This window comes from Bactrocera neohumeralis, unplaced genomic scaffold, assembly GCF_024586455.1.
Source record: "Bactrocera neohumeralis isolate Rockhampton unplaced genomic scaffold, APGP_CSIRO_Bneo_wtdbg2-racon-allhic-juicebox.fasta_v2 cluster10, whole genome shotgun sequence".
Taxonomy (NCBI): Eukaryota; Metazoa; Arthropoda; class Insecta; order Diptera; family Tephritidae; genus Bactrocera; species Bactrocera neohumeralis.
In genome coordinates, this window is record NW_026089623.1 from 2,300,504 (window position 1) to 2,326,273 (window position 25,770).

Sequence of the window (25,770 nt, forward strand, 5' to 3'; positions counted from 1 at the left end):
TGTGCTCAAATAAAATCCTAGCTAAGCATTGTTGCAGACTGAGTAGTCGTTTACGCTTCACAGTCGATGCTTAATTTCTATAATATTTTATTATGAATCCATACTTAAGTTGTGCTTCAGATTAAACAGGAAAATAGTGTTTTACAGTTCATACTTAAGTTATGCTTAAGTACTGAAAATAGGAGACTTAAGCAGTGCTTAAATAACAGCTGATTTTTGTTTTGAATTTTCAGTTATGTGTCAAAAGAAGAATAATAAGAAATTATTTTTTGTGAAAAAATATGGAATCGCATTGGGATTTCCACCAGTTCCAATAGGTGCTCCGAATCGCTAGCAATGAAATTTGGGGTTCTTTTGTTGTTTCCATCCATTTTCGATATAACTTTCCTTGCAAATTTATGTATGTCTGTTATGATTTAAATATTTCAAACATATTTTTATGAATGACATTTGTAAAACATATGTATGTTGCCCATAACGTTGCCATATATCATAATAAAATTTTATAGAAATTAAGCATTGACTGTGAAACGCAAACGCCTACTCAGTCTGTAATAATGCTTAGCTAGGATTTTATTTGGGCACAACTTAGGTATGGACTGTGAAACCGGGCATTAAGGTTTAAGACATTACCTGTGAGAATTAAAAATATTCGCTGTTGATCAGTCAGTAGTAAGCCCAAGCCGCGAACATGTAATTTTTATACACCGAAAGTTTAAAATTATTTATTTCCGCAAGCAATGTTAGGTTTCTATATGCTTGCTTAGTCATACCTTGAATTTTATTGTACTTACATATGTATATGAAGATAGGTATTTCTTGTTTGATGTATAGACGTATAAAATTATAAAATATGTAATTGTTTCAAACAGCTGTTTGAGCCAGCATTGGTATAAGTTCGATGCAACATGTGTGATCAACGTAGTCTTTTCTCGTCCTCCTTCAGTGATAATGTGCTAGTGCCCGAACGCCTGCCTTCATTCTGTACAGGCTCAAACCCCAAACCAACCAACTCTAACGTGTATGCATATGAAAGTGTGTTGGTCATGTTGTTACGTTTTTGACGCGTGTTTGCGGTATGTTGTTGTGGTTGTGGTCTCTCGCTCCCAATCTAACTGCAATGTAGGCAATAACACCGGTAACAACCATCCGACAATACATATCGGCCAACTTCAGCCAGCCAGAAACATAGACCACCCACTTGCTCCATACTTCGTTTTGTCGCTCTTTCTGCCGAAGTATGCCTCCTGTACCGAAGTGAGCCTCCCATACAAAAACGAACTTGAGCAGCAACATATCTCTAGTCGGCAGCTCCATCGCAACTACCCAAATGCAATAATAATATTCGCTATTCGGGTTTGGCGTCGTAAACACATTTATTCTCATTGATGTTGCTATATTTCTGCCTTTATTGTTGTTTTGGCTTTCGTGCGAATCTCGGGTTTACCAACTATCTGCTTCGTTCCATTGTTCGCTTCGACTTAACGCTGTCGCTGTTACTTTTGTACCATATGTATATGTGGCACAACCGTGTTGTTGGATAGCAGTACGTCGCGCTGGTTGGCGGTAGCATGTGCCCACATCGTCTTCGTACCTTTAAATTGTATACCGATGAATTCGTTTTTTGCTTACTATTGTGGTTGTTGTTAATTTTGGCCAATTTGTGTCGGCCTATACAGGAATTGTCGCACCGTATCCTGATGTCCTGTTTTGAATAGCTTCGTATTCAGTTGCGCAAAAGATTCTGTACGAATTGGACGCGAGTTTTCATTGCGTGGAACGGTTCCGACATTTACTTGCTTAGTTCGGTAGTGCTCCGAATATCGAGTTTACATGGTATTTTGTAGAGATTACAATTAACTATTGAAGTTAACGAAAACTTGCCCCAATAAACCGTATATTGAGAAGAACATAAAAATCAAAGCAGAAAATATGCGTTTGTAAGTGTTTTTAATTGCAAATCAAATGTTCAGAGGAGTAAGAACCAATATAAAAACAACCAAAAAATAAAACGGCTGGTAGAGGAAATAGTGACGATAAATTTTAGCTATTCAAAAAGGTTAAATTAACGAAAATTAATTTATTTAATTAATTTATTAATTTGTTTTCGTTAATTTAAACCATGCAATGTCTAGAAAAACACAAATAATTGCTTAAAACTTAAAAAAATTATATAAAATCTAATTACATACGAGCACATTCATAATTAAATATGTGTTTCTTACGCATCACCAAACATTTCAAGGGCTTCAACACTTGGATCTAATAAATAAATTATTATTACCACTGTAGAGGGTTTTGGGAAATACTATGTGCTCATGTTTGTGCAATAAATGTTGTGAATTGAGTTAATATCGAAAGCTGTGAAAAGTAACTTATTATATAATTAATATAATTCTACGCAAACTGACTTTTTAATGATTTTTTACCTATTTAATATAATGTATTCTTGTATGTTTATCTTACACTAAATCAGAGAATTATAAAAAATATGACATTGATCTTAATAAAAAAAAAAGAGATAGAGGGAGAAGATATATAGTAAGATTTTGGCAGTTTGGTTAATATTCATACAAAAGTGGATACTGACACGCCTCTATGGAAATTTTTAAATCATACAACAATGTCCGTGGTTATAGGTTTTTTATTAAAATATTTTAGAAAATAAAATAATATTGTTAAATACTTGACACAAATATATTTACTTAAAAAGTATTTGTCGCTTTTTAAAAATTATAATACATACATATATCAACGGTATGAAGCTGATTGTGCCGCAATGCTATCGTCCGAATTGTAGGGAAAGGAAAATCAACGCTAGGTGGCGCCAGAGTCGAATTCTTTTTAAATGTAATATATCGATCTGATATTGTTATTGTAATATTTATAACGGTTACTAAAAGATTTTTTTGTGAATTTTCGGATACATGTAGTACATACTTACCATTTATTTTTATTTAAAACATCTACTGGTTTAGTTTTGATGAAATAATTGGTCTATAATCCATCTAGAATTGACAAATATGAACAGCTGAAATTAACTTATTGGTCTAATGTCACAACTCGCCTCGAATGTTTAGCTTTGAACAATCCAACAATCTTGTATGGCTTTAATGGCATTTGCTGGTTCAATATGTTGAAATAATGTATACCTTTTACCACGCATTCGAAGTTTTCAGGCGTTGCGCATATTTGGCAACACTTTATAACAGAACTTTTTGTTTATTGTTAATGTGCTTCTTTATTTTTCTTAATAATGTTTCTTACAAATTTATAGTACGCATAGTGGAGTATGCTGAGTATCTCATTCGAAGCCGTAATATAAAAAAAAATTATTCCATAAAATAAAGACCCATGGAAACGACCCAGTATGTATTAATTTGAAATGTACATATACAATGCGGGACTGAGAAGAAAAGTTCAACTCAATATTTACCGTAGGTATAAGCGCGCCTAGAGAATATGGCTTAAGATTATGATGCTTCGGATTTCGAGAAGGCTTCCAATGTAATTAAATTCATTTTACTTATTGGAATTTCTGCATTAAGTTGGATTAAGCCTAAACACTTAAAACAATTCCTAAATATCGTAAAACATGAAATGTCTTTCGAAGAAATTTTAATTATTCTATTTCGGGAACAATCAATAACTAGTAGAATTCCTACCAGTTGAAAGTAAGATTACAAGTGGTGTATATTATTATTATTTTTAAGCTCTTATAATGGAAGAAAATCTAGAAAACTTAGCGTTTAAAACTTCAGAGAGTACAAAGGCATAAACAATTTCTCTTCAATTGGACTGTAATGGGCGGGGCATTTGCAAGTTATATTATACCTCACGCTGTTTGAAATTGAATTAAATCAATTACTTTAGATTATATAAATCAGATACCTATATAGATGACGGTGTAGAACTTAGCTTAAGTCATGGAAACTCTCTTTTGAAACTGTTCGAAATCAGACTGAAGTTGTTTAAGTCTCTAGATGTCCATTGGAAGAAGCTGTGAACCAACGATTGGCATTATGCAGAAAATACCTAATGAAATTAAGTGTCTTATTATTCTTCTAATAATGTGGTCTTATGTTAAAAATTAATTAATTTTTTAGTACATCCACAAGCACCCAAACATATTGTCGATTTTATTTAAAACGTAATGTGACTTGGATTTATCAGACACTCATATATCAGTTTAAGCGCAAATTTCTTAAATAGTCTCGCTTAATTTCATAGTTGGTTTAAAAATTAGTAATGTCAGTGTATACCATCCAACAATTCTAACATAAAAAAATATAGTGTAGTATATATAGAAAGTATGTAGTATAATATGATTAAACTCATATGAAACATTTTTTTATAAAATTTTACAGACATCCGAAAATATTTCCACCTCTTTAATTCTTGAAGACTGAGTTTTCTTCAAGAGAAAAGAGAAGTCTGAGTTTATAATGCTCGGTTGCACACAGGGCCGGCCTGAGACAATTCACCACCCTAGGCACGTGACAAATTCTTCACCGCTTCTTAGCCTATTTTGCCTTAACAAAAAAGTTTCCAACTTTTAAACATTATTCACGTATTTAACAATACTCATTTTGTTGTTTATAGTACAATACTTATTGCAGTTAGTAGGGTTCAACGCTGCCGTCTGTCATACATCGTTTCATATTCAATAAATATTGTTAAATTTTGAAACTGGTTTGATAAAAATCAGCTAGAGCTATTAAATAAAGACTATGTTAATCACAAGAATTTATAACATTGATGTTACTATCAATTATATTTCAAATTTTAAAATTTTTGAAAAATTAATTTAAATAGTTTTAGTTGTTAAATGGTGTTATAGCTACACCAGTTTAAACCAGCGGCTCCGCTCGCTCTTTGTTGTGAAGGATATCATATGGAATAGTTAAATTGGCAATCTACATTTGTTATTGACATCGTAAATCACTTAAGGAATAGTACATACATAAATATGTATGATGTAACATCTTCACAGTCTCTGCATCTGCATCGTATATCGTTTCACATATATGTATACATATGCTTCTTGTTATAGTGAATAACAGTACAGAAGTAGAGCAGAAGAGGACGCGTCTCACGCCCTATATGGAAATGTTTTGTCCAACATTCATCGAATGTAATTGCAGAATCGACAGCTAAAATCCAGATACTACACTTAAGAACTACTTCTCAAACTCATCGGTATTCAGTTACATCTATATGTAACTGTAATTCATATATAGTGTATGTAAACAAAAACCACTGTACCCTGCCAGTAGCTGTGTAATTTTATTTTGTATTTTTGAAGAAAAAAATGTTCAAATGATTCTTACATGAATATTGAACACATGCTTATGTTTTGAAATATAATTTTTTTTTATTTATCAATTGTTGTGACTTTTAACATAAAACGATAGAAAGTAGAAAGAAGCTATGCCATCACAATTTTCAGCCAAATCGGTTCCGCCGTTCTTGAGTTATATATATAGACATAAAATGCGAAATTGAGGGTGATTTTGCAAATTTTGATTTTTTCCAGGACTAAAGGAATATCCGTACAAATTTTCATGTCTTTCCGTGCTGTGGTTCGGGCGTAATGCGCGAACATACAAAAAAGGCGTTTAATTTTTAGATAAGTTTAGTAGTTAGATTTGCCTAAACTCATAACGCTACATGCAGGTTTATGCAATATAAAGGGTGAGATTTAAATTAATTGAGTTTTAATGAATTACCTCTCCAACCAAATATGGCCCAAGAGTAAATTTCATGTACATATATACCATACATACACATACATATCTATACACACATATATATATATATATATATATATGTATATATGTATATGTTTTTATGCCAACATTTTCTCCATATCATCGATCAAATTAGCAGCCTTTGCTACACAAAGCTCTGCATATTTACGAATTTATGAAGTTTATATTTATGTACATGCGTGTATGTACATACGTACATACATAGAGATAAATAGATGAGCACATGGACATTAGTATATATATACATATGGTTCGAAATTTCATTGGTTAAAGTAATCGCGGAATTCATATCCACATATATGTATAGCTGCGGATTCAGAGGAGAGAAATGGGGGAAATTTAAGGGCTATGACTTATTAGTAATTTGTCTACTCTGAAAAAATATAAATTAACAGAAATCCAGAATCAATCCATTGCTAAATTTGAAGCGACGCGGCTTGAAAGAGTACTTGAAATAGATGCTACATTCAGCTCCATCTATGATATGTTCGATTGATACATTCTCCACGGTTTATTCTGCAAGTTTTCTAACATAGAAAAATTAGTAACTGGAAAAATAAGGAAACATCCGGAAAAGCAACGATACTCATCGCAGCCGTGTGCAAATTTGAATTTATAATTGGGATTTTTTGCACATGTGATATTCTATCTCTAACTCATTCTCTCAGCGTGATTCTTTCTGAAACGATCGCTCTGGCAGAGGCATCAAATATGATAAATACGTTGGTTAAAAGTATGTTGTTCAAAACCAAAGAAATGGAAAATCTTATTGACTGCTTGATAGATAGATTCAAAGGCCTTTTGGATAATGACAACGTGGTGCAACGTTTGAAGCTCAAAGGTGAACGTGATCAATGGCAGTGCCATTGGGGACAGAAGCAAAAGTGAAAAGACAGCAAGTTACCGACTTCTGCTTTGGAAACGTTGAAGAACTGCGATGTAGACCTACTTATATCCTAGAATTCATAGTTTTATTCGCATATTCTGCACACTTCCTCTGACGAACGCGAGCTCTGAACACTCCTTTTTGACACTTCGTCGCATGAAAACTTTACTGAGAACGAACATTCTTCATGATAGATTGATCAGCCTGGAGTTGCTGCACACTTATCATGACAATGAAGCCACTGCAGAAGAAGTTCTCGAAAGATTCTCAAAACTTGGCCCACATCGTTTTCTTTTGCGACTTTCTTCTATCCAATACACGAACTGACTACAGTGTTATACATTATAATTGAGCATGTCACCCGCACGTTTCGATGTACGAGTATAATGTGTTTTTTCATTTAGCAGAATATGACATTAGAAGGACGATTTGAAAATTTTCCACCATGATATTAAACTGAATAAAGACTGCTATATTTAATATAATAATTTTTGGTGGATCACACACAATTTGTCAATCGCTTAAAAATGCATGTCGTTGAGAAAATGTTAAAAAAAATACGAAAGTTGTGCTTCGAAACACGTCTTAGAAATCGTGACAGGTGGTGAATCGTGGACTTACTCGTATGAGCACGAAAGCAACATCAATTTCAAGAGGAATGAAATCTAAATAAAGTTGTTCGCGTACGAAGCATTTCCAAGCAGTTGGTTGTCTGTTTATTTGGAACGATTGGACATGTCGCAATCATACCACTATAGACTCCCAAACAATTGGTTGCCACTTTTGTTGGAAAGACTAGACATATAGTAACCATACTAATATAGGCTAGCATAAAAGCTCTTAAAAATGAGAAAACAGCAGAAAAGTAAGTTCTAAGTGAAAAACCAAATGCCCAAGACGGATCACTCTTCACAACGACAATGCGAGTTCTCACTGATCGGCTGAAATAACTGCATTATTGAACACTCAAAACTGTAAAATTCTTACTTCTCACGAATGATTTTCTTTTATTCCCGTACGTAAAAGACGCCTGACGAGACGGTTGATGTGTTCAGAAAGCATGTTTTTGAGATACCTCAATCAGTGTGCTAAAAGATTTTCGACAATTGCTTAAAAGCAGAAGTGTATAGATATTAATGCAGAATATTTTAAATAAAAAGTATACAATATGTTGCAACACAGTATTATAGATTTGTTCACCTAACAATTGCATGCATCACCTAAAACTAATCGAGATAGATATGGAGCTATATACATACAAATACTATATATGTATAAATGATTTAGGATGCAGGAAGTTTGCAAGTCGGAATATTGCTACATCCATAAAATGCCACTAACCAAAATTGATAAAATGCCATAACTAAGCTTCACAATACTATTATTTTATAAGTGTCCATCACGCATCGTGCGAGTGTATAAAATTTTATTTGTTCATTCGTATAACGCATCATCATGTTGTCATCTTTCCATACTATGAAAGACTTACACCTGTGTACTTAGATAATATTTACAAAACTTTTCAATAATTATTACATTTTTAAAATGTCTGTTGCCAGTAGAGGTATACAAACTCTTGGAAGGACGCATATGTATATTCGTTTTTATCCTCTTGCAACCAGTTGCTACAGAGTATTATAGTATTGTTCACCTAACGTTTGTTAGGATCACACATAAGTATTGGCACAGCAACCATTTTGTATTTTTCGGCTATTTTAAAAGCAGACTAATAAGTTATTTAGTGTAAATATATTTTCCCTTGTTAAATCCATTCATTAACTACCACATACACAAATTTTTTTATAATAATTCATTTTTAATTATACTTTTTAATTCACATTCATAAAAAATAAGCAATTTCTACGACACAAAAGTATTGGCACTCTCAGTAAATTATAAAGAAAAAAAACTTTATCCAATTTAATTAGTATTTGGTGGGTAGTCCATTTTGCTTGATTACAGCTTCCAGACGCCTTTGCATGGAATATACTAGTTTTTGGGTTGTTTGCTGGGTTATTTTGTGCCATTCCTCTAACAAAGCCTGCTTCAACTCCAGTTTGTTGCAAACTGCCCGCTTTCTCACCCGCCTTTCCAACTCCTCCCACATATGTTCAATTGGGTTGAGGTCTGGAGATTGTGGTGGATGGGGCAAGACGTGTGCGGTGTTATAAGTTAACCACATTCTTACAATATGGGCCGAATGCTTCGGGTCATTGTCTTGCTGAAATGTGAATGATCAGGATGACGAGAAAAGTTGAAGTCCGTTTGACTGTCTGTCCGTCTATGCAAGCTGTAGCTTGAGTAAAAATTGAAATATCTTAATGAAACTCCGTATGTGGGTTCATTAGTACAAAAAAAATTTCGCAATAACCGAAAACATATCAACTGCCATAACTAAATACCTAATTAATATATTAAACTGCAGTTTGGCACAGGGGATCGCAGGACCCAGGGACATCTGTGGGAGAAAATTTTTTAAAAAGAGGGCGTGGCCCCGCCTTCTAATAAGTTAAATGTGCTTATCTCCTAAACCACTAAAGCTACAGCAACCAAATTTGCCGCACTAGAATATTATAAGAATTTCTACCAACAATGTGAAAATAGATGAAATCGGAATATAACCCGCTCACTCCCCATATAACGGTACTGTTCAAAACTACTAAAAGTGCAATAAATCAATAACTAAATACGCCAGAAACATTAAATTTCACCTCCGAGATGGTATGAGAGGGCTTTATGGGAGCTAGTGTAAAAATTTGACGATGGGCGTAGCATCGCCCACTTTTTGATGAAATCACATATCTCGAGAACCGAAACTTAATTTAGTGCATTGCGTTTTCTTTATATTCCTATGTCATAATGTGAAAATGGGCGAAATCGGACTACAACCATGCCTTTTTCCCATACAACACAATTTTAAATTCCACTTGATTCTTTCACTTTCCAGTACACAAACCTAGAAGTAATGAATTTGCGTGCCACCTTTTGACCAAAAAATTTCCAAATCTAATCAAAACTGTTCAAGACCCTAGGTACCGAATATGTGAACCCCAGTATCTATAGTTGACTTTTGACCAAAAACATCGGTCAATGTGTGAGATATACAGTACAATTGAAATTTAGAGAGGATCTCTTCCTGACAATAGTAATTCTGTGTATCAAAAATCGCTTGAATCTGGTCAATACTTCCCTGAGCCCCCATATACCTAATATAAAGATTTTTGAAATTCCAGGAGACTTTATGCTGGATATATCCGCCAATATTTGAGTTATCTCAATGAAAATTTCAGAATATATTTTACACGTAGCACGTCCTAAAACGGATACAATTGGGCGAAAACTTGACCCAGTCCCCATATAACTATTACCAGGATGTTCGATCATCCGGCTGAATTTGTATAATAACTACGTAGAATAAAATGTTCGGTTGAACCCGATCTTAAGCCTTTCGTACTTGTTCAATTTGATTTATTGAACCGCAAAAGTATAATTTTTTCTTTTAAAAAGATTGGTTTGAAATTTCTGTTGCCAAAAATTACATTTCCGCACACGGAAATATATTGACATGACTGCTTAAAAAAATTAAGTGGCTCCTTAAGTAATTAACATAAAGTTATCTAGTGAGTGTGGTGTAAAAAGCCTACCGCAATAAGAATTATGTTAAAGAATAATAAGAACAATTTTCAATTTAATGACTAGCATATTTTTAAAAGTGGACCAGCTAAGTACTCGCATTCCAGCATTGGCATAAACACTCAAATAAAAGCTTTTATGTAAATTCATGAAAAAGAAAAATGGGCAAACTCGTTTTGCCGAAGAAGTCTAATTGAGCCGCCTAAAACCATCAAAATAATACCAAGAATAAGGTAAAATAATGTTTTATATAGAGTTACGGGTGTGTATAAGTACATACATACGTACAACACTTCATACAAATTGTACATGTGGTTAAAATTCCATTCAACACCTCGAAGCGTTCTACAATATTTGCTTAGCTGGTTGCTATCTATGTTTTGGATGAGTACACTGAACGCCTAAGGTGCGGGCGCGGCTTTACATTTGCGTCAGCTTTGGAGACATATGTTTGCAATTGTCATCGTTTGCTGTTTTGTTATTTCCTCTCAGCTATTTTCGCTATCGCATGTTGTCTTTTTCCTAGCTTGTGCGACAAACAAATGAACCCACTTCCAGGCCACTAAGTGTAGGTTAGGTTTTACAAAGCTCAGGAAGGGGATGGGGTGAGTCATTTTATCGTCTGATAGAGTAAGATGAATACGTTGCTAAAATTTTAAATACTCGTATCCATGGCAATGACGCAACTTCAGATGAGGAAGCTATCGACTTAAACGGTTTGTCCGTTGATTCGTTCATTATTTTGTTTGCCTTTATAATTACATGAGTAGCGAAATGGAACTGCCGCCAACTTACTTTAAGCGTATGTGTATCCATTACTATGCAACAGCAACGTGATGAACTGAAAGAGGCACACCGAATATTGCAGATCAATAGTATCATAAGGAATTCTGAACGTAACTTCAAGGCTAAATGTTAGTGAATGAATGAGGAGCCACTTAATTTCTATTTGAGTTTTAAACATTTCAAGCAACTTAAAACCCTTTCGAATGCATTCAAGACGAGATGGCAGAGCGGCGGACAACCCTGCAAAATGCAGATAGTCCAAAATAGATAAATAAGCGTATGCACAGACGGGTATGGATTCTCTTTAGTAATATCATGTGTGCAAACACTTGTACGTTTCACATTAGTCAAACGGAGAAAAGAAGTTCAGCAGTGTTAAGTAGTCAAAGTGGTCGCCCGAATTTAATATCACGGTCGCGTTCGAACGTTTTTAAAAAGTTAGTACCGAGTTTATCCTAAAGAAATTAAAGACTAAATTAAAGAATCAGACTAACTTTCACTTTATTAATTATAATAAATGGAGTTACTATTGCAATGAATTATTGCTTACAAATCACAAATATGGTATCATATTACAATTTTACTGATTTCCGGTTGTGCTATTTATTTCATTAAGAAATTCAGCAAATTTATCAGTTTTACTGTTTGTTACTGGCTTATTTATATATGTAACTACTCCCCCTTTCAGATTAGAATTCTTCTGAATTTTTTTTTTTATGTTATTTTTATATATTTGTGTTTTTTGATAAGGACAGTAGCTACTAACAGAATTATAATTATGCTTAATATGTTACAAATATGTGATACATTCGTATGCATTTTCAATTTAAAAATGTTTTCTATATTTGATTTATGTTCTTCTTCAATTTCGTCAAAAGCAATTTTTTTCGTGAAATTCTGACTGTCTTTATATTTTACGGTTACAATATTTTCTTTTATATCTTCAACAAAATTTTAAAAATAATAGTCATTAATTTTAATTGAACAATTATTAAACCTTTTTACATAGTTTCCACTTATTAATGGTAGTTCTTGATTACATGTATTATTAATTTTTAAAGTGTTTGCATTTTCAATAAGAATTGTTTTTATGTTTAGTTGTATTATTTCGAGTTCTTTAAATTATGCAAGATTACAATTATTTTTTAAAATACGATGTTTGCTTGTTTTCATTTGTTCTAATAATTTATTATCTTGAAATATCAATGTTTTATTTCTGTTAATAAATATTTCCTCTATTTTTGCATCTATGTATTTCATTATTTTCTCTATTAGGTATTGGGATAATTTTTTTTATTTGTACATCTTCAAAATTTTTTTGGTATTTTTATTCCAAATACAGAAATGTATTATTTAAAATTAGTGTTCCTAGTTGTAGATATTTTAGATTATTATAACCGATATTATATTTTACAATTTCTTCATTAGTTAAAATATTCGGGTGTATTATCCCATATTTAGCGGACACAACATTTTCTTGTATATGTTCAACTTTACTTTTTAACAACTGAATTTTGGTGTATTGATCTAAATATAAAGTTTGTTTGTATTCATCATATATAAGCTTATTTATCGAATTAAGCTCTTTTTCAATTTTTACTCTGTCACTTTTAATAATTTCTTTTAAGTGTTCAATAGCTGATGAGAAATAATAGTTTATTTTAATTTGTTCGTTAAATGAGTCATTCGTTTGTAAAAGGTATGTTTGTATATTTTGTCTGGTGTCTTCGTCCATTGTACCAAAAAGCCATTTTGACATACTGCCAATTGCATTAATCAGTCCTCTTTTATTTCTAGCTCTAACTGTCATAAGTGTTAGTAGTTTATTCCTTATATCTAACAACTCTCTTTGCAATATTTCTTTATTCTCTAATTTCATCAAAATTATATTATCGGTCATAGCATTAATAATATTTTCTAATTGCTGAATGTCAATAATATGTAGCATTATATCGCTATCTTTTGGTATTGCTTGATCTCTAATCTGTAAATCTATGAATCCGTTTTGTTCCTTTATTTCTGTCAAATCTATTGTCACGTCACCATGTTGTGTCGTTAAAGTTATTACCGTCCGCACTATCCAAATCCGTAAATTTTAAAGGTCTTTTTATATTGGAAGAATGAATATTTTCTAACTTTTCTTTCTTGTATCTAGGTTGTTCCTTATGTCTAACAGCTTTATAATTTTTTATAAATCCTTCTTCTCTCTTTTCCTCATAGTTTTCTTTTTTCTGATTTAATTTATTTATAATTTTATTCTTTGCTGCTATTAAATTGTTTTTTATTATTTCTAAATCTACTTCATTATGCTGTACCTTATTTGGTGTACATTTTATTGTTGAGTGACATCTTTCATTATAACTTCTAATTGCTTTTTATATAAATTGTTTCATTGATAACCCTTTATTTAGTTTATACAGTCAAACCTGGATAAGTGAGAACTGAATTAGTGAGAAAACTCTATAAGTGAGAGTAATAGCTAGGACCCGTCATTTTAAGCTTCCAAAACCTCTATTAGTGAGAAACAAAAACCTCTGTAAGAGAGAGTCCTTTTGTCTCATAGGCCTCCGTAAGTGAGACTGCTACTTATCTGGACTCTATAAGTGAGAGACGAACTTTATTTACAAGTTTAACATCTGCAATTTTATGACTCATTCTTAACTTTTGTGAAACTTCCGACCATTGTTTTGTATTGTTTTCTCATCAATATTGTACCTATTCTTTTTCGTGGAACTAAAAATGTTATTACTCTATGGCATTCCGACCATTGTTTTGTATTGTTTTCTCACCAATATTGTACCTATTCTTTTTCGTGAAACTAAAAATGTTATTACTCTATGGCATTCTTCTTCATTCTGGACACGTGTGCCTGTTTACCGTCCTGTTTGTCGGACTTACTCAGTTTATAGTTATCAATTGCGAAGGAAAGTTCTGCTCTGCATCATGTGAAAACGAAAAATAAAAGTACTGTCATTAAGTGATAAACGTAAAATAGTGAATGCGTTCGAATCCGGAAAATCGCGGAATGAAATTCAGAGTGAATGGAAATATTAAGAGGAGTAGAGTTTCCGAATTTCCCAATATCGAGAAGTGCCTTTTGGAATGGATAAAACAAACTCTCGATAAAAACATTCCCATAGATGGACCTTTGTTAAAAGAAAAATCAAAAGAGTTTGCTTTAAAACTGGGAATCCAGAACTTTTCCGCTAGCAACGGCTGGTTAGAGGGTTTTGAAAGGCGTCATGATATAGCTTTCAAAAAAGCAACTGGGGAATGTAAATCTGTGGACCAAAGTGTATGCAACCACTGGACTGAAGATCTGTTAAATCTTGTAGGAGGGTATGAACTAGACGATATTTACAACGCGGATGAAACTGCCTTGTTTTTCAAGTGCCTTCCGGACAAAACATTTACGTCTAAAGGCGAAAAATGCCATAGAGGAAAACAAAGTAAGGAACGCCTTACACTTCTCCAGTGTGTAAACATGAGTGGTACGGACAAACTTCCACTTCTCATCAAAATCAAAGCGACCTAGATGTTTTAAAGGTGTCAAGACTCTTCCCGTTGATTATGCCAATAATACAAAGGCTTGGATGACCAAGACATTATTTAAAGATTGGCTGAAAAAAGTTGACAGACAAATAAAGATAAAACGAAAAAAATTGTGTTATTCATTGACAACTGTGCTGCTCATACGAACTTACCAACACTTGCAAACGTAAAAGTAATGTTTTTACCTGCTAACACCACTAGTAAACTTCAAACATTAGATCAAGGCATCATTCACACTTTTAAACGCTTTTATCGAAGAGAAGTCGTTAAACATGTTCTTAAGAATCTGGAAGAAAACAGTAGCCCTGACATTAACGTACTTCTAGCTATGGAATTTGCTAGAAAAGCATGGTACTTAGTAAGTGACGTAACTGTTAAAAACTGCTTCAAGAAAGCTGGGTTTTGGAAAAGTACAGATAAACAAGACCTGCCAGATGAAAATGATGTTGAAGTTGGACCTAACAAAGAGGAATGGTCTAAGCTTGTGTCTCACGAATCCAATATGTTAATGCCGAGCTTCGAAGATTTCGTTCAAATTGACGACGACATAACTACCGCTGGAGAACAAACCGTCGACGATATCGTTAAGAATTGTGCGGACACCTGTTTTGCTGGAAATGACAGTGAAGACGAGGCACAGATTTCAGAAACAGAAATAAAGATCATTCCAATGAAGCAAGCTTTAAGTACATTGGAGAAGGTCCATCAGTACTTTGAATACACGGCGGTTGTTTTTTTCACGATCTTCCTCTTTTACTAGGATTTGATGGTATCCTTTCGCTAAATCTAAAGTAGTAAAATATTGTGCTCTTCCTAATTTGTCTAAAATAGAATCAATGTTTGGAAGGGGTTTTTTGTCATCTATTGTAACCTCATTCAATTTTCTATAGTCTATTACAATTATGTATTACTTTTCACCTGAATTATCTATTTTTTTTGGCACTACTATTAACGGGCTTGAATATCTAGAGTGACTTTTTTTGGATTATTCCCTGCTCTTCCATTTCCTTAATTTGTTTTCTAACTTCAATTTCATGCTGAGGTGGATACCTATACAATTTTGAATTAATCTGCTGCTGCGATGTAGTTTTAATTTCATGTTGGTCAATTTATCACCGTCTTTAAATAATAATTTATTATATAACATCTTTTGAGCAATTTAATTATTTCTTTATTTTCTTTCTCATTTAAATGATCTAGGTTTAATCTCTCCAATTTTAACTCTACAGTTTCAAGATTTACAAATTTGATTTAAGTCATTTAGTTTATTTAAAATCGTACTTTCTTTTCGGTTTAAAGCTATTTTCCCTTTTTCAATATCTATATACATACATATTGAGAAAAGTAAGCATGTCCATGCTTATTATAAAGTCATATTTTCGTCCTCTTAATAGTGTAACTTTCCATCTTGTTCTCGCGTTACTAGGTAAGTTAAATTCTTCTGGGTGCTAATGTATGTACCTCATAATTTATTTTATCCTCATTTGTAATTGTACTAAATGTTAAAGAGCTTTTCAATTTAATTTTTGGAAAATCTTCAATCTCGCTATTGATCAGGCTTAAACTAGCTCCTGTATCAATTAGTGCGATATAATTCTTTTTATTAATTTTAATTTTTATGTTAGGTAATGATTCCGAGGCTGGTTTATAAAAAAAATACTGTTATTAACTTCTTCTTCTCTTGCTATATCAGTTCGTGAAACTCCTACCTGGCCTTGCCTACTCGAGTATAAGCGATCTTGGCTATACTGCGAATTAGGGTGTCCTGCCAATTGAGGGCTTCATTGGATATTATCTATTTCCATCGGTTCGCCTTGGTTTTGCTTAAATTGATTATTTCGACCATAATTCTGTCTATATTGGTTGGATTGATTTTGACCAAAGTTTGGTTTATATTGATTTGGTTGATTTTGATTAAAATTTGGTCTAGGGTTCCCTACTGCTTGTGGTCTTTAAAAATTCCCTGAATAGGGTTTATAATTACTATTAAATCTTCCACTATTATATTGTTTAAATTGGCCTGATGTATTATGTCTAATATCATTTTCGTATATTTGATTATATGAACCTTGATTTTCTCTATTTCTATAATTTGTATTATGTCTTTGTCCTCGATCCGGATACGTATTACTATATTTTTCCGCTGAGCTATCTCCTTATATTTTAAATTTCATGTATTCTGGCCTAATATTACTATCTTCAAATCTTCTACTTGCCATTATTCTCATTATTTCATTTAGGATCCCTTCTTTATAAATTTGATCTAGTAAGACTCCTTGAGTCATCTCCTTTACTGTATTTACTAACAAATTGTCCATGTTACTTAAGTCAATGTAACTGTCATCCCTATAGTAAACTGTCACTACGTCCGACTTATATTTAATATTTTGTATTTCTCTTATAAGTTCATTAATGGGACTTACCTTAAGATTCCCAATCTTCTTATACAGATGATGTGGCTCTACTTCGGGTCGATACCTCAGTTTAATGTTTCCTTTATCAGCTGACAGTTATCTGGTTGAGGTACATATATTGATGATTGTGGTTTTCGCCTCTCCCTGGATGGTCCTGTAGTACATATATTGTTCGCGTCACTTCCCTTTGTAGTTCTGTGTCGTTCGTTGTTGATAGTAGGTATTCGATGCTGCTGAAGAATGAGTTTATTGAAATATCGCCTGTCCCCGTAAATATCGGCAGGTCGTTTACTGTTTTTATGAGTGCATGTCTGTTACTGTTGCTTCCTTCTGTCCGGCTTCTTAGTTCGAGGTAGGCTTGCCGCATTTGCTCCAACTGTTGCTCTCTGCGAGCAAGCTCCTCTACCAAGTTGACTGCCGCCATCTGAGTCTGTTCATGCTCCATTTTTCTCCTGCTATCGTAGGCTCGGTGCCTTGACGATTTAATTTTATTTAAATTTTAATGGTTTCGGTTACTTTACTTTATAAACTTTAACTTTTTGGTGAATTCACGCTCTTTCTGTTTTGAGACGTGTTCACTGCAAAAAACTTTTACAAAAACTTTTGTTTTTTTTTTAAACTTGTTCTAGTGAATTAACGCCTTTTAATTTTTAAGGTCGTTTTCACTTCTGAACTTTTGGTTAAATTTTTCCTTTTACAATTATTGTTCACTGCACCCTCGGTGGTGTCGATTATTGCGTCTATCCGGATTGTTTTATATAGTTATTTATATTCTGGAGGGTCTGGTCAACTCCTGAGTTGGCTACAGAATCGCAGAATTAGTTTTGGGATTTATAAAAAACTTTTTGATATAACGATTTCCGGAGGGGAAAAAATGTTTGCTGTTTCTCGAACACGGTTCGTATCACTGAATCTTTAATACTTTCTAAGGATCCTACCGACTGGGCCAATTTTATAGTATATCACGGTCGCGTTCGAACGTTTTTAAGAAGTTAGTACCGAGTTTACCCTAAAGAAATTGAACCAGGTGGTTTGGATATTGGAATCAGACTAACTTTCACTTTATTAATTATAATAATTGGAGTTACTATTGCAATGAATTATTGCTTAAAAATCATAAATACTTATTATACTTATTACATATGTTTTGCAAGAAAGTAAGTAGTAAAGCTTATACATAATATTTACTTAAATGCTGATTAAGGTAATAACCTCATAGCTTAATAGTTTATACAGATTCTCGGAAATATTGTTAATAAAATGATTTTGTTTTGTATCTTTTAATTTGATTTTTGCCATAGCAAAGGAAATGGTGTTATATTACAATTTTACTGATTTCCGGTTGTGCCATTTATTTCATTAAGAAATCCAGCAAATTTATCAATTTTACTGTTTGTTGCTGGCTTATTTATATATGTAACTCTCGCGCCTTAACAACACATTTGCTCGAAATTAAATCACAACTCTGAACCCCATTAGCGTGAATCTGGCGAATGCAGGTTTGTTGCATGCTTCTTTAAATACTACTACATTGGCCTAACGAATGGATACGCTTGCGCAGGTTGTTGAAATTGACTTTCACATGCTTTTTTTGTATATACACGAGTAAACTGTGGAACTATGGAGTAATTATTAACTTTTTATGTAAAATATAATTTACTAATTTGCTTATAGTCAATTGCATCCTATATTTTCCATTTTTACATCAACTAACAATTCACTAATTCGATTGTACACATTTATTTTACGTTATATAGTGCAAAAATGGTTTTATATAAATATTTTATTTATTCTATTTATTTAACAACAACTAAAGGTTTGCAAACTGTCAAATAATCAGTGTTAGCTTATCGACACCGAAATGAACTGAAAGAACAGATTTCACCCTAAATACAGGAATCAAAAATCTAGATAAATAGAATATAAAGAAATTATTACACTTAAATAAAATAAAAGTGTTTTATGCCTTATACGTAAATTTTATTTTCTCTAGAAGTTTTACAAACTACAATTGTTTCTCGAAAAAAATCTTTTTATTACCCGCCAATGGGGTGTGTCAAGTTTTTTTTTTTATGTAGAACAACTTTTTGCTTTGGCCGCGATGCAAAAAATGAACTCTGGTCGGTTTGCAAAATATATTAGTCTGGTAACACTGAATATTTGACAGTTTGTAACTCTTTTGATTTTGTTAATTAAAAATAATTAAACAATAAGTTGAATTAAAATTATTTTTCCATTATACAATATAATTAATATAAGGTGAAATTTATGTGTTGAATCGAATTAGTGAAGTGTTAGTGGATATAAAAGTGCAAAATATAAGTGTAAAATTAATTTTAAACGGGAGTATCTCGAAAACTATAAGGTTCCCGCTGCTATAACTACACATATTCTTGATCTGAAGAGTCCCCTGGGACTGTATTCTAAAGCCGAGCCAATCAAATAATCCAATATATATTTTAATTGTAATCTGAAGGAATGATTATGGAACTTACTAAGGCACTGATTCCTAAGCCTAATTCGACGCAGTATGTACTTTCGACGCATCGAAAATATTACTTTTTGCGAAAGTAATAAAAAGTAATGATTTAAAAACATTAAAACTATAAATTAAGTTACATTTGTTTATTTGCATATATTTACGAAACATATTTATGCATATTTTGAAATAATATTATTAAAAAAACTTTGCTAAATAAATTTGAAGTTTAACAGTTTTTATTAAAGAATTTAAAACTAAAGTATTCAGTACTTACAAAAATATTTTTTACAAACCCCAATATTCTAATCCTACGCTTTGTAAAAATATAATTTTATTTAACCTTTTAAATTGTATACCATTTCTTTGTTTGATTACTGTCTAACTAGCATCCGAAAATAAATGTTGGTATGGAACTGATCTAGTAACAATTTTTAAGTTATTTTATGGGCAGAAGGGAAAATCTACTGTTTTGAACAAATTAATTTTTGGCAGAGAATTATTTCTCATATTATATGGTGCAAGACTTGAGGGTGCTAAAGTAAATTTTAAAATAAGTAAAGAAGGGCCCAATGCTACCGAACATTTTATACTCTTGCAACTTGCAGGAACCAAAGCCTGGAAAATAGCTTCAATATATGTAAAATGGCTAACTTCATTAAGGTACCTTACATGCAATCACCAATCAAATGGTGTAAAGTTAGCCGTATTTTTAAAAATCCTGATATTCGTTATATGGGGGGTAGCTCAAGTTTTCGCCCAATTTATTTATTTTAGGCACAAAGGTATGAGTAAAACACGCTTTGCCATTTTCATTGATTTAACTCAAATATTGCCGATTAATGCATCATAAAGTTACCTAGAAGAATTTCAATTGTATATTCCATACATTAACCGATTTTTTCGGTCTAAAGTCAATAATACATACGGAAGTCAATATTTCCAGTATTTGGGGGCTTGAACAGTTTTGGTTGGATGTGGGTTATAGACTGATTTCACCCATTTTCGCATTATAATATAGGAATATGAGAATAATGTCACATAATAAATTTATCCGAAATCGGTCGTTCGGCTCTCAAAGTATGTAATTTCAAAAAAAATTTGGCGGGGCTACGCACATCGTTTAATTTTTAAATCGGCACCTCTTATACTGTCACAGAAGTAAAATTTTATGTCTCGAACGTATTTGGTTACTTATTGATTTATTGCGCTTTTAGTAGTATTGAACTGTACCGTTATATGTTGATTGAGTGAGATTGTCATCCGATTTCAGCCATTTTCACACCATTCTTATAATAATTGAGGTGGGTAAATTCGATTATTGAGCTTTAGTGGTTTAGGAGACATGCAGAAGGCGGGGCACGCATACTTTTTCAATACTTTTTTTGATCTAAGGTGCCCCTTGCCACTGCAAACCCTTGTGCGAAATTTCAGTTTTATATATTAAATTGGTGCTTATTTCTGGCACTTATAATGGGTTGTCAAAAAAAGTTTTGCTCTATTTTTATTGAATTTTTTTTTTTGAAATTTTTAATGCATTTTTGATGACTCATACCCAGCTCTTGACCGATACTACGGCTGCTACTATGCCGGTCTCTTTCGACCAATTCAGCGATTTTATCGCAATTTTCGACGACAGGCCTTCCGGAGCGTGGCGCATCTTCGACCACTTCTACACCAGAACGAAAACGTTGAAACCATCGTTGTGCAGTGGAAATGGAAACTGTATCGGGTCCATAAACTGCACAAATTTTATTGGCGGCTTGAGATGCATTTTTGCCTTCATCGTAGTAGTACTGTAAAATATGCCGTATTTTCTCTTTATTTTGCTCCATGTTTGCGACGCTATAACTCACGAACGACCTAAAAGAAACAATACTAAAACAAACACGTATTAGCGCGTGAAATGAGCTTTCCAAAAAAGTATAGCATGACTCAATGCGACGAATAAAACTAGAACTACGCGTTTTCAGCGCCAACTAGCGAAAATACCGCAAGACTATTATATCTTCAAGGTGCGTTCCAAGGTAAACAGGGCTTTTTGAATCTAGCACCCCCCTGGTGGCGCCATTTATATGTCGATTTCTTCTTCTTCCTAATTAGCGAAGACACCGCTTACGCTATTATAGCCGAGTTAACAAGAGCGCACCACTCGTTTTTTCTTTTCGCTACGTGGCGCAAATTGGATATTCCAAGCGTAGCCAGGTCCTTCTCCACCTGGTCCTTCCAACGGAGTGGAGGTCTTCCTCTTCCTCTGCTTCCCCCGGCGGGTACGTCGTCGAATACTTTCAGAGTTGGAGTGCTTTCGTCCATTCGGAGAACATGACCAAGCCAACATAGCCGCTTTCTTTTAATTCGCTGAACTATGTCAATGTCGTCATATATCTCATACAGCTCATCCTTCCATCGAATACGATATTCGCCGTGGCCAACGCGCAAAGGACCGTAAATCTTTCGCAGAACTTTTATCCCGAAAACTCTCAACGTCCACTCATCAGTTGTTGTCATCGTCCAGGCCTCTGCACCATATAGCAGGACGGGAATTATGAGTGACTTATAGGGTTTGGTTTTTGTTCGTTGAGAGAGGACTTTACTTCTCAATTGCCTACTCAGTCCGAAGTAGCACCTGTTGGCAAGAGTTATCCCGCGTTGGATTTCCAGGCTGACATTGTTGGTGGTGTTTACACTAGTTCCCAAATATACGAAACTATCTACAACTTCAAAGTTGTTATGATATCAATATCATCGGCATACACCAGCAGCTGGGCACTCTGATAAAAGATTGTACCTGTTCGATTAGGTTCTGCAGCTCGAATTATTTTCTCCAGCAGCAGGTTGAAGAAATCGCACGATAGGGAGTCGCCTTGTCTGAAACCTCCTTTGGTGTCGAACGGCTCGGAGAGGTCCTTCCTGATCCTGACGGAGCTTTTGGTGTTGCTCAAAGTCAGTTTACACAGCCGTATTAGTTTTGCGAGGATACCAAATTCATACATCGCGGCATAGAGACAGCTCCTTTTCGCGCTGTCGAAAGCAGCTTTGAAATCGACAAAGAGGTGGTGTGGGTCGATACCCCTTTCACGGGTATTTTCCAAGATTTGGCGTATGGTGAATATCTGGTCGGTTGTTGATTTGCCAGGTATAAAGCCACACTGATAAGGTCCAATCAGTTTGTTGACGGTGGGCTTTAATCTTTCACACAATACGCTCGATAGAACCTTATATGCGATGTTGAGGAGGCTCATCCCACGGCAGTTGGCGCAGATTGTGGGGTCTCCTTTCGTCCGACCATATTTTACAAAGAAGCTGATTCATGCTCCTTATCAGCTCTTCGCCGCCGCGTTTGAATAGCTCGGCCGGTAATCCATCGGCTTCCGCCGCTTTCTTGTTCTTCAGGCGGGCAACTGCTATTCGAACTTCTTCATGGTCGTGTAATAGAACGTCTGCTCCATCGTCATCGATTGGGGAATCGGGTTCTCCTTCTCGTGGCGTTGTGCGTTCACTGCCATTCAGCAGGCTGGAGAAGTGTTCCCTCCATAATTTAAGTATGCTCTGGGCATCGGTGACTAGATCACCTTTGGGGGTCTACAAGAGTATGCTCCGGTTTTGAAACCTTCTGTAATCCGCCGCATTTGTTCGTAGAATTTTTGAGCATTATCCCGCCAGCTTATCAAGCTTTTCGTACTCACGCATTTCGGCCTCTTTCTTTTTCTGTCTGCAAATGCGTCTCGCTTCCCTCTTCAACTCTCGGTATCTATCCCATCCCGCACGTGTTGTGGTCGATCGTAACGTTGCGAGGTAGGCAGTCTGTTTTCTCTCCGCTGCGACACGGCACTCCTTGTCTTACTAGCTGTTCTTTTGCACTTTCCGAAAACCAATGGTTTCGTTTGCAGCTGTACGTAAGGAGTTTGAAATGCCGTCCCACAGTTCCGTTATACCGAGTTGTTGACGAGTGCTCTCAGAGAGCAGTAGTGCAAGCCGAGTAGAAAATCGTTCGGCTGTCTGTTGTGATTGCAGCTTGTCGACGTCGAACTTTCCTTGTGTTTGTTGGCGTGCGTTTTTTGCTGCACAGAGGCGGGTGCGAATCTTGGCTGCAAGAAGATAGTGGTCCGAGTCGATGTTAGGACCTCGGAGCGTTCGCACGTCTAGAACACTGGAGACGTGTCTTCTGTCTATCACAACATGATCGATCTGGTTTGTGGCTTTTCGATCCGGAGACAGCCAGGTGGCTTGATGAATCTTCCAGTACTACAGATAACCATATTTCGGGCCCCGGCGAAATCGATCAACCTCAACCCATTTGGGGATGTTTCGTCGTGGAGGCTGAATTTACCGACCGTTGTGCCAAATATACCTTCTTTGCCCACTCAGGCGTTAAAGTCGCCAAGCACGATTTTGATATCGTGGCGGGGGCAGCTCTCATAAGCGCGCTCCAAGCGCTCATAGAAGGCATCGTTGGTCACATCGTCCTTCTCTTCCGTCGGGGCGTGGGCGCAAATCAGCGATATGTTGAAGAACCTCGCTTTGATGCGGATTGTGGCTAGACGTTCATTCTCCGGAGTGAATGATAGTACCCAGTGACGGAGTCTCTCTAACACTACGAATCCCACATCAAACTTGCGCTCCTTTATATGGTCATTGTAGTAAATGCCACTAGGACCTTTTCGTCTCAGTCCTTGTTCCGTCCATCGCATTTCTTGGACGGCGCTGCTGTCATCCTTCACTCTAACGAGGACATCAACCAGCTGGGCAGCGGCACCTTCCCAATAAAGGGACCGGACATTCCAGGTGCATGCCCTGAATTCGTAGTCCTTATTTCGTTTGCCATTATCGTCATCAAAAGAGGGGTCACTCATCCGAGGCTTGTTGCTTCTTTTCACTGGGGGTGTTTTTTACGTGACGGGTCCCAAACCCAGCGCACAATCCTATGTAGGGGATGTTTCGCCTTCTCTTTTTAACTCGCCTTCAAACGGATGTTCTTAGGCTACCCAGAGGATACTTGGTCAAAGACCGGAAGTAGTGAGCTGCTTGAGCCATGTGTAAAAGAATCGTTTCTGGCCACTCCCAATTGAATGGCGATCAGAGAACTTTCCTCACTTGCGTGAACTTCTACACATGACTCCATCCTCCTAGTCCATCCTAGTGGATATAAAAGTGAAAAATTTAAGTGCAAAATTAATTTTATGTATAGAAAATATGTAATTAAAATATTGCAAATTTTCAACTTTAAGCGCGAATATCTCGAAAACAATAAGCTTCCTCGGCTTTAACTATATATATCCTTGATCAGGATAATCTCCTCTATCCGACCATATCCTTTTTATCCCCGAAATCCTGGGACGGTATACTAAACTCTTCCCCGAACTTTCATTTAAATTCAGAAACAATTTTAATGTCGACATTTTTTAATTTGTCTTAAATAAATCTTAATCATTACTCTATCATTTCCTACGTCTTCGGATTCTAATACAGGGCCGATTCAAGACAGTTTAACTCCTTAGCCAAATGTAAAATTTTAAACCGAAATTTTAAACAATTCAAATTAGTTACTGTTCACAAAAACGTGAACCGTTGTTTCTTGATTCGCTGAACTATGTCGATGTCGCCATATATCTCGTTCAGCTCATCGTTCCATCGATTGCAGAATTCGTGAATCTCATCAAAATTATCTACGTTCTCAAAGTTATGACTTCTAACAGTGACGTGCGAGACCAGTCGCGAATGCGATGACTGCTTGTTTGATGACAGGAGATACTTCGTCTTGCTTTCGTTCACAACCAGACCCATATGCTTCGATAAGCATATCCAGCCTAGAGAAAGCAGAACTAACGGTAGCTGTCGAAGGAGCTTTAACACTTTATATGCTCTATAGAACCTCACACGCCCTCCTCTATAAAACCAGCTTCTAATTGTCGAGCATACTTTCATTCGACTATATCTTGCAAATAAGCTGATGAATGTACCTTGTTAGTTCATATAAAAACTTTCACTGCTGATCTGAAGGCTGAAGAAGTGTTCCCTACATAACTTCAGTCACTATATCACCACTTTGTGTCCAGCAAGAGTATGCTCCGGCCCTGATACCTTCCGTTAGTCGCCGCATCTTTTCGTAGAATTTTCGGGCATTATCTCTATCGTCAAGGGCACCATACTCACGCATTTCGGCCTCTTCCTTTGCTTGTCTGCATATTCATCTCGCTTCCCTCTTCAACTCTCGATATCTGATGAGTGCTCTCAGAGAACATGAGTCCA

General features: G+C 34.9%; 1 protein-coding gene across 5 annotated transcripts in view; it reads left to right on the plus strand.

Moving 5' to 3' along the window:
• Positions 1-1,392: 1,392 nt before the first annotated feature.
• LOC126764853 (neurotrimin) overlaps positions 1,393-25,770 on the plus strand; it is a 364,259-nt gene continuing 339,881 nt past the window's right edge. The window contains exon 1 of one of the 5 annotated variants that reach the window (XM_050482466.1): positions 1,393-1,940. The gene's annotated coding sequence lies outside the window, so the exon portion shown is untranslated. Of the gene's footprint in view, positions 1,941-2,040; positions 2,060-11,066; positions 11,514-25,770 lie in introns of those variants that run through there. The other 4 variants (XM_050482468.1, XM_050482463.1, XM_050482465.1 and 1 more) reach the window with 4 other exon arrangements.